The sequence below is a fragment of the Palaemon carinicauda genome, chromosome 23, assembly GCF_036898095.1.
Source record: "Palaemon carinicauda isolate YSFRI2023 chromosome 23, ASM3689809v2, whole genome shotgun sequence".
Lineage (NCBI taxonomy): Eukaryota > Metazoa > Arthropoda > Malacostraca > Decapoda > Palaemonidae > Palaemon > Palaemon carinicauda.
Genome location: NC_090747.1, coordinates 87,885,048 through 87,895,047, shown reverse-complemented (window position 1 = coordinate 87,895,047; position 10,000 = coordinate 87,885,048).

Sequence of the window (10,000 nt, the reverse complement as noted above, 5' to 3'; positions counted from 1 at the left end):
CCTTTCCTCACTGGGCTATTTTCCCTGTTGGGGACCCTGCTTTTCCAACTACGGTTGTAGTTCAGCATATCATAATAATAATAATAATATTAATAATAATAAAAAATGGTCAAAATCAGTCTTTACATCTTTTCAAATCTATTATCCCATATCGCCACATTTTCTTTTAAGATAACCCCATGTAAAACTTTGCACACTGGATTTTACTTTTTCATTAGTTTTAAAACTCCCGCCACATTCTTTTCTCTCTCAATCCCCCTTCCTACCCCTCTTCTCTCTCATTCATAATTCATTTTTGCTCTCCTCTTCACAGTTCATTCGGTCTCTTTTATCTCATGGTCTTGTATCTCTTTCATCTGAGAAACAATATAATTTCCTCTTTCTAAACGATGATCAAAAGGATGCCTTACTGCTATGACCCCGATATTAAAGAAAAAAAAATGTTCCCAATCATAGCAGACTTCTTAACAGTAACTATGTGTATTGAGCAGCCAAGTTCCGGAAAAGGTAAGTAGATTTATTTTCATTATTATTTCAATGGTTGTGATACTCGACATTTTCTCTTCGGTGATTTCGGCTGAGAGAGAGAGAGAGAGAGAGAGAGAGAGAGAGAGAGAGAGAGAGAGAGAGAGAGAGAGAGAGAGAGAAAGAATGAATCTGGTCCTTAACTATTACCACGGCAACAATTTCCTCTTCTTCAAAAGTCAGGGAGACAGAAGGACCCGAGTGGGTAAAGGACCTCTTTCAAGAGATATAAGTGGTTACTGACGAGAAGTCTCTCTCTCTCTCTCTCTCTCTCTCTCTCTCTCTCTCTCTCTCATTTGTTCATTTCGAAATATATCTTTAGGGGGAAATGTCAGTGATCCTAATAGTTTTAGTTTATTTAATCTAGTATGCACATGTCACCATGGTAACATTATCATCAACCCCTTATACCCCTTATACCTTCAATAAAAAAAAAAAAAAAAAAAAAAAAACCTTGAAAAGTGATATCATATGTTAGCAATAAATACCTTGTATGTGAACGTCCTCCTAAGGAATTACAATATACCACCAGTCTGCAATAGCGGTAAAATGTGGTTTTACCAGTGTTTAATGCTCCAATTTTCTTCAAGTTATCTGGACTAAAATGGTGTACCTTTTGTAGGCATGATAACTGTAATATGTCAGTTTCAAAGAAAATTATGCAATGTCATGGATAATTGAATTTATGTAAACAATATGTATTTCTTTTTTGTAACTTTATCAAACCATTAAGAACGTTAGGCCTTTATTTCAGTTAGTTTGTTAACAAAACTTACGCAAGAGAAGTGATTTTTGGATTATCATTCTATTGTATCATATGTAGGCTGAAAACAAGTGATTATTTTAGGAAGAGATCGAGATCTGGATAAAAGAGCTTTCTGGTGGGGGTAAATTTCTAAGCCTTGGCGGAGCTTTGCGCTCTAAAATCATCCTATTAAACAGGGTGAAAACACATTTCGAATATTCTGGTTTCTTTGTTCTCCAATTGTTCCGTTGGTAATTTCTGCAATAACACAGTAAAAATGTTGATGTTTTGCTACAGATTCTTAATGAAGCTTTTATTCACAATTATTGTAAAAATTATATCTTGGTTTGTTCATTTACTAACAAATTTAAATTCAAAATATCTTCATTCCTATAATCAACTATGATGAAATTATTTTAATTACGGTATATATAGAAATTAATAAAGAAGATTGATAACGCTGGATGTTTTCTAATATAGAATTTTCCGTACTAGGAATAGAGTAAATAAAAAAGGTAACTAAAAAAATCAACAATGAATAGTTTTCATTGTTAGAAATTCCCCATTGTTTTTCCTCCGGTTCTTTGTTCCTTAAACCTCCTTTGAAGCGTGTATCCGAGTTCCCTGTCTTGGGATCGCTGAATATCGACACGCCGTAGTAATAAGCTGATAATGCACAGGCGAGCATCCCAGCTTCCTCCCCGCGTTTTAAACACTGAACATGTTAATAACGGTAATGCATCATTGTAAAGCTTCCACCCTCCAGCTAAGATCACGTTCCGGATACATCAAAAGTTTTATTCCCTCGTTCTCTATCCTTCTCTTTGTATGTGTTCGTGTGTGCATCTGTGTGTACGTACCAGAGGTTCTTTCTGTTGCGCGCGTGCGCGCGGCAGTGGCAGACCTGGAGGGCTGGGATTTGATTAAACGGCTGTGCTCTGAATCTTAAGTTAAGTATAGGAAATGTTGTCTTTTTTTTTCCTCTGCTACTGTTACAGAAATAGAAGGTACGCCTGTAGGAACAAGTATGATGTTTTCACATATATTTTTTTTTTTCAGGCTTCCTTTATTCAATCATTATTTAAATACTAGTGTACGCGACCCGTCAAAAATTACAGCTAATTATTTAGATATATGCACACACGCAACCCCCTTTCACCAGGGTATGATTACATCTTCTCGCCCCTACCAGAGGCCCAGGCACTTGCTCTTTATTATATAGGGGAATACTAAAGGTACTAGAACTGATACAAGGATTTCATTCTCACTTCTAAATAATCTTTAGAGGGATTAGTGAACTCAACTTTGAAAAAGGGAAATGTCTTCTAGTGATGAAAACACGTTTATGATGTTGTACAACAGGTGAATAAAAGATAACATTTTATCTTTTCTGAAAAATTATGATTGAGAAACTGTTCTTTGATTTATTATTGTTACTGATTTGTGAATTGAGTGTAATAACCTACTAGACTTGAAAAGTTCAAGTAAAAGGAAAATATTTTCCTTTGCCTTCAATTACCATAAGCGAAAACGCATATATATTTGTTAAAAATATTTTCAGCCCACAAAACATTTTACAACTTAGCTCAATGGTAAGGATCAATTTACATTACCAGGTATTTACAGTTGGCACGATAGGCATAAGTTCCACTAAGATTAGTTTATGATAAGGCATCTGACTATATGGTAATTATCAAACGCAATGTAAAGAATGAAATTGGGAAAAAAAGAAGAATAAAGTAAAAAGATGTACAAGTGGATCAAGGAAGGGTAGCTTTTCTAGGAGAAGGACACTCCAAAATCAAACCAATATTCTCTAATCTTGGGTAGCGCCATAGCCTCTGTACCATGGTCTTCCACTGTCTTAGGTTAGAGTTCTCTTGCTTGAGGGTACACTCGGGCACACTATTCTATCTTATTTCTCTTCCTCTTGTTCTGTTAAAGTTTTTATTGTTTATATAGGAGATATTTATTTTAATGTTGTTCTTCTTAAAATATTTTTTCTTTGATGCCTTTCCTCACTGAGCTACTTTCCTTGTTGGAGTCCGTAGGCTTATAGCATCCTGCTTTTCTAACTAGGGTTGTAGCTTAGCAAGTAATAATAATGATGCGTAGCGCCAAAAGGATTCTGGAGGTTCGTGAAAGAGTATGATGTATTAGTTGAGGATCCCGGGTTAAGATTGAATGTGGAAACTGAAAATATAAGGACAGTGAATGTATAGGGTCCAGGAAGAGAAGCCAATGTGAAAGTTTTGGGGATAGTTTGAACTTCAGTATTACCATGTACGGTGAATTTGAGAGGGTGGTTGAGCTAGGTGATTTAAATGTACAAGTTGGTGACAAAGAAAGAAATTGCACAGATGGTAGGTATGGAGATTCAAGAATTACTGAGAATAAAAATTCTTGGGGAAATGTGTTTCGATATGATGTTAATTGTTGGAAATTTATGATTTCTCAAGAAGGTTAACTCCAAGTGTGAGGAAAGTGTCAAGTTTCTGTTAAGAGTGTATAAAAATATGGACTAGATGTAAAGGCAAAGTGGTGGACATATTGATGAAAAGAAAAGTAGCACGAGGTGTATATGATAATTTTATGGTTGAAGCGAAGATTAAATTGGTGAAATATGGCTTTAAATGTTGATATATCAAAAAATTTGTGATAATGACAAGGCAAAAGAACAACATATAAAATGAAAATGGGCTCGAATTAAACAGTTGATTAGGTTATAAGAAAAAGCGGGAATAAAAACAGCAAGAAAACTCTTGAGGTGATACAAGATTTGAAATACAAATAAAGATTATTTAAGGTACAACTGTATGGAAAAAAGATTATGTGTAATTATTTACATGAGAAATAAAGTTAAAAACGTAAAGTAATGAAAATAACGTGGGAATTGTGTTCAAACACCAAAGGAAGCATAAGAAGTTGTAGCTAAAGTCTCTTCTACGTTACCTAGTGGAAACTAGCCACTGAGCAATCTTAGTGTAGTACTTGACCTCTTGAGCGAAGAAGAATTGTTTGGTAATCTCGGTGTTGTTTGGTGTATAAGGACTGAGGAGAATGTGGAAAGAATAGACCACAATATTGTTTACAAACTGAAGTAAACTGGAAGAGAAAGATTAATGAACAAATAGATTACAGAACGCTAGATGCAAATGAAGATAACCAGTCTGCAGAGAACGCCATCCTTAGCCAATCCAATGTAGAGGCTAGGGAGCCTTGAGCTGAATGCTTAAAGACTTAGGGGCAGATATAGTTTATAAATGCTTGTAGGAGTAATAATTGAGAGATTTAAAGGTGTGAAGAATTCAAATACCTATAAGTTGACATGATTACAAACTGAGATGATGCCATACAATGGTGAAAGTGTTATTGATAGGAGTCTTCCTTTTTATAATATTGGTGTGATGTAAATAAAATAAAACTATTAATTATAGGGACACGACACTACTCTGTATACTACTATAAGATTCAGGGCCTCTGTAACACGGTTTTTTGGACTTTGCTCCTTAACAAAGCATCGGATGTAGCTGAAAGTTGACATATGTATATTTTTTTTTCAACCACACACAAATTTTGTCAGCATTATCAATAACCTAAACCCAATAGTTTGAATTTTTATAGAGTAAAAATGATCTAGCCGACGCCATGGCCAGTGATAACGAGCCAAGAGTCGAAAACATTCATTACGTAAGCAATGTAAACAGCTTTGGACAAAATTTTGCCCCGCCCATCCACCAGACACCCATTCACCTTCTTCCATCGGCTCTGAAACCCATAACATTCAAGAATGGCTAACAGGATCTGGAATTGCCCCCCGTGGTTGCAAAACTGCATTTGTCTTACGACTTGCAACTTTATACAGTCAAGAGAAAGCCCGTGGCCATATTTACTATAGCCTGAATAGGTAATTATCCAGTTTCTAGTTTAAATCCAATGTTTATGGTCTGATTTGTACCTAGCGTAACATGATTATAATACTTGTAATGTCATTCAGGCTTTTGAACATTTCCATTAACTATTCACTATGTCACCAAGAGAGAGAGAAAGGGAGAGATTGTATGTGAACATTGTTGATATAACTATTTTTGTTAAAATAAGAATTTTGTGCTAAACTCTCCATCAGACCAACGGATCATCCGATATAATTTCTTTTCTTCTTCTTAGGCCGTACGACCGTGTTGGCTATGTTTTGGGCATGACTGCATTTTGTAAATAAATCAGGAATAGTTTTAGGAATTTTATTTGTACATATTACAGGAATTTATAGAAGTAAAGTGAACATAATTCATTTATCCTTTAAAATAATTACTACATGTAGCAAAACAAATAGTAGTAAAGATGATAATGCAATGAAGGAATGATACCAAACTTTATCTTTAACTTCAACATCGGCAATAACATACCCAGTTGCCATGAATTTGTCAGCTTAATGAAATAGCCTATGATCTAATGTTAAACTTAATTTCTGAGGAGGCCATGGCTTATTGCACAGTGAAAAAACATAACAAAGACTTTATGAATGGCGGAACGATACATAAATGTGGGTGGGGTATCTGTGCTAGCGTAGTAATACTACTTTACAGTAGTGCCGCAACAGTAGTATACAATAAATTAAACGTTTAGGCCAACTGCTGGGATCCTTGAGGATCATTTAGCACTTCTTACAACTACCCGAGAAATTAGTTTTTATAGCCAGAATTTAAATTTTCTGATCCAACAATGCCCATGTATAGCCTTCAGTGTTATCCTGAATAATAACGAGGCTAAAGTGGGTGGAGCCTCATGAAGTCATCATTCTGACGATAATTATTGGTGAAGGTTTAAAGCCAAAATACGGTACCGGCTATCTTTTTTTTTTACAGTAAATAGGTAGGTAGATAGACAATGAATAAAAATTGCTTGACATTGGATATAGCAGTTATCAAATCAAGCTGGTCTACTACGTTTTTGAAAATTACCAACTATTCCATACACTTTGTCAATCTGATTGTGACCTATAAAGTAGACTGTAATTTCTTAGGAAACTTATTTTGGGAGTTATACAAATAATTGAAGTGTTTTTGTATTTATTAACATATTTTGTTCGTTTGTTCATTATGACAATTCTCAGTGGAGAGGTTTCAGAGTTCATAAAGGTGTACTGCTTTGCTTTTATTTACACTTTTGTGTTATTGTTGGCAGAGGTATAGCCTTCGTTACGTATAACCAATCATCGATCGAGAAAGAGAGAAGAAATGCCGTCATAAGTTACGTAACGAGTGCGTTCGAAACCTTTTCTCTGAGTAGTTGGCCCGTCTTCAAAAATCATCACTTTAACTTAATAAAGTACGAAATTTATTCAACCTACGTAATACAGAATATAGTCAAAATTTATGTGTAGATATAATGTGCATTCTGAATAAGCGTTATATTTATGAAATTCATAGAAAAAAAGTTATTGCGAAAAAACCGTGTTACAGAGGCCCTGAATCTCATAGTAGTGAAGGTGTATGATGTGGTTTTGATTCAGAACGTAAAATTGATGAAAGATGGATTGGTGGGAGTAGAACATTAGGTTTAAACAAGGAAGTATGTTTGTGTGGATCAAGTGGTTTGTTGTGGAAAAAAAAAAAGTTATGCGAGAAGTTAGAAAGCTAAAGCAAAACTTTTATGTGGCATACACGGACTTAAAAGAGGGTATAGATAAGACTAATTGATATAAACTATTTAGGCTGTATAGCATTGAAGACAATTTGTTAAGAGCTATCTATTGAAAAAAATGCTTGTCTATTTGTCTATTTATGAAATTCACACGTTCACACACAATTATAATTATATATATATTATGCATGTATAAGCTTATATCTATCTATCTTTCTAATATAATATATATATAAATATATATATATATATAAATATACATATATATATATATATATATATATATATATATGTGTGTGTGTGTGTATATGTATACATATACACACACACACACATATATATATATATATATATATATATATATATATATACATACATAAATATACACACACACACACACATATATATATATATATATATATATATATATATATATATATATATACATATATATATATATATATATATATATATATATATATATATATATATATATATATATATTGTGTGTTTGTATGTGTGTTGTTCTTGTGGTGGCTCCTGTTTAAGTTTCCTAGCAATTTTTATTTTTCTAATACAATCTCTCTCTCTCCCCCCCCCCTCTCTCTCTCTCTCTCTCTCTCTCTCTCTCTCTCTCTCTCTCTCTCTCTCTCTCTCTCTCCTTCCTTTTCGCCTTCACTTCCGTACAGAACCCTCCACCAATAAGTGAACGTCGCTCACACAATAAAGCTCGTGTGTCAAATTTAGTGGAAACCACGCCATTGGACCAAAAAGCTGTTCTCAAAAAAGGAAAAAAAAAAGGCATAGGAAAAAATACTAAATATTATCCATAGGAGATATTCCTTTCCGTCAGACACTCCTATATTTTACTATAAAACTTTACACTTGTTTGATTTCGATTCGTAGAGAAAGAAAGATTTATACCTCCGCCAACGAAGTTGGAAGGAGATTCTGTCTTACCCCCTGTTTGTGTGCGTATGTGTTTGTTTTTGAAAAGCTTCCTGGCCACAATTTTAATCGTAGGTTAATGAAACTTACACCGATTAACTGTTATGTAAAATGCTGGAAATGATTAAATTTTGAAGATCAAGGTCAAAGGTCAAGCAAAAGGTAGGGAAATAAGCTGCCGCGACAGAGGTCTGCGCTCTACTGACTGCCCCTCTAGTTTACAATTTATTCCCATGACACAACAAATTCGTTAGCTAAGTAACTTTCATTTTCCAAGCCTTTCGATCTTAATCACGTACTTAACAGTACAAACTAATAGCTTAGCTCCTCCCTTCACTACGATACCCCAAGAGGGATATGACGCCGACTAAACGCCTTGGATTAACGCAGGACTTTATGAATCTTGTGCTAACAAAAGCAAACGCCGCGCCGGTTCCTTTAACGGAATGGGAATGAATTGCGAGGGCTCTGTTAATACGGCTTCTCAAAACGGGAAATTCTTTTCTGATAATGGTATTGTTTCGAAAGAGATGAAACTGAAACGGGGATGAGGCTGGGGAGAAAGAATAATGGAAATCGATCTGTGATGTACATGGATATTCGGGTATATCTGGAGGCCATTCAAAACCGAATCTACACGAAAGTTTTTTCCGATGAACAGCCTTTCCTCCACGTCCCTCTCTACTAATTTCATTATTCCGTCTACGCCAGTCATTAAATTGTGGAAAGGAAAATCTTGGGTTTCGTGCAACCTCTTGCGTACCCAATTCTGACAAATAACGATAAAAGGCAGAGGGTTGGATACTGAAAGGAATATTTGGGGAAACTAAAATATTCCGGTTAGGGTAAGACGTCCCTCGGGGCTAGATGGCAAAGGGCCGTTCTGTTGTTACTTCATATTTTTCAAATGCAATCAACTTTGGTAATTTCGAAATTAATTAAATGAAAGGAAATATCAAGGGGCTATACATATTTCCTATAATGTACGGTCAGTCTTTTAATTTCGGTTTTTATATTCTTAATTTAGAGAGAGAGAGAGAGAGAGAGAGAGAGAGAGAGAGAGAGAGAGAGAGAGAGAGAGAGAGAGAGAGAGAGAGAGAGAGAGAGAGAGAGAGAATCATGGACGTAAGAATGGCAAAGGCAAAGGGGTCATGTGTCAAGAGAACAGAGGATGTTGCCTTAATGGGTTAGATGGCCGGTCTGAATTTCCCTAAGGAAGGGGGAAATTTACCGAAACCAAGGGGAAAATGTCCGTTTTATTTTTGTTTTAATGCGAAACTTTCATATTTAGGGGAAAATGAACCTATTTCATTTTTGTTTTAATGCAAAACTTTCATATTTAGGGGAAAATGAACCTATTTCATTTTTGTTTTAATGCAAAACTTTCACATTTAGGGGAAAATGTCCCTTTTTTATTTTTGTTTTAATGCGAAACTTTCATATTTAGGGGAAAATATCCCTGTTTGATTTTTGTTTTAATGCAAAACTTTCATATTTAGGGGAAAATGTCCCTTTTCTATCTTTGTTTTAATGCAAAACTTTCTTATTTAGGGGAAAATGTCACTTTTTTATTTTTGTTTTAATGTGAAACTTTCATATTTAGGGGAAAATGTCCCTTTTTTATTTTTGTTTTAATGTGAAACTTTCATATTTAGGGGAAAATGTCCTTTTTTTATTTTTGTTTTAATGAGAAACTTTCATATTTAGGGGAAAATTTCCATGTTTTATTTAAAATTTAAAGCGAAACTTTCATATCAAGGTTCAAACTCTTCTTTCACTATCCAAATGTAGCGTCAATTCTACTGAAGAATATTACAATAATTTGAGGAATGAAAAGTTTAATAAATTTCGTAACCGTTTCTTATTCTATGTAAATACCTCTTTTTAAACGAAAAATATACAGAAACGAGATATTTTATTGCAGGAATAACTTATTGTTCTCTAGGATTGTGTTGTTGTTTGCTATCGGAAACAACTTAAAAAGTCTAAATTTTAGTCAAGTGGTGAAAATCGTGCATTGTGGTAACTGACCGAAGCGATTGGGATAAACATATTTCGTTTACCATCGGTATTGTCTGTTAAATGTAAAATAACAGGCATGAATTTCCTCCTTACTCCTTCTGCCAATAGGTCGAGAAT